Consider the following 662-nt stretch of genomic DNA (forward strand, 5'->3'; position numbering starts at 1 on the left):
GGCGAGGTGTGGGGGCAGGTGTAGCACTTCCTGCGGTTGCAGGGAAAGGTGCCGGGGGTGGTGGGGTCAGTGGGGAGTGTGGAGCGGACGAGGGAGTCGCGGAGAGAGCGGTCCCTCCGGAAGGCAGAGAAGGGCGGGGAGGGAAATATATTCTTGGCAGTGGGGTCGGATTGTAGGTGGCGGAGAAGCGGGCGCTGGGTCTTTTTTACGGATGGAACATAAAGTGGTCGCCCTGTTTGTCTTGCTGAGGGACAGGACATCACATTGTGAGCAGCGAGCGCAGGAGAGCAGAGTGCAGGTCAAGTGCTGCTTCACCTGCGAGGAGTGTGAGGGGGGAGGAGGTAAACAGGCAGGAGTTACACCTTTGCTAGTTGCAGGGAAAGGAGCCGTAGCAGATGGGCCGCTCACAAGTAACTCCAGTCAGGGTTTGCTCCTTAGAAACTTTGGAGTAGGCCCTTCGAGCATGCATCGCTGTTTAATAGGATCCAACTCAGGCACCCCACCATTCGCTGCTGTCTTGACCCCTTTAGCCCCAGGAACCATACCCAACTCCTTCTGGAAATCAATGCTTAGGACTCGATCTCTCTCTCTCTGTGCCACAGGCTCCCCCACATCTCAGGCCTACCCCGTCTCCTTTCGGCCACGAGGCCCCCCCACCCCCC

The 662-nt window shown here is 58.8% G+C and overlaps 1 protein-coding gene across 1 annotated transcript in view; it reads left to right on the forward strand.

Annotated features, from left to right (window-relative positions):
• The first annotated feature begins 230 nt into the window (after positions 1-230).
• LOC109926131 (solute carrier family 35 member G3-like) overlaps positions 231-662 on the forward strand; it is a 3222-nt gene continuing 2790 nt past the window's right edge. Inside the window, exon 1 of the mRNA XM_020526019.2 lies at positions 231-341. The gene's annotated coding sequence lies outside the window, so the exon portion shown is untranslated. The remainder of the gene's footprint in view (positions 342-662) is intronic.

The sequence above is a fragment of the Rhincodon typus genome, unplaced genomic scaffold (genome assembly GCF_021869965.1).
Source record: "Rhincodon typus isolate 14 unplaced genomic scaffold, sRhiTyp1.1 hic_rhity00013024, whole genome shotgun sequence".
Classification (NCBI taxonomy): Eukaryota; Metazoa; Chordata; class Chondrichthyes; order Orectolobiformes; family Rhincodontidae; genus Rhincodon; species Rhincodon typus.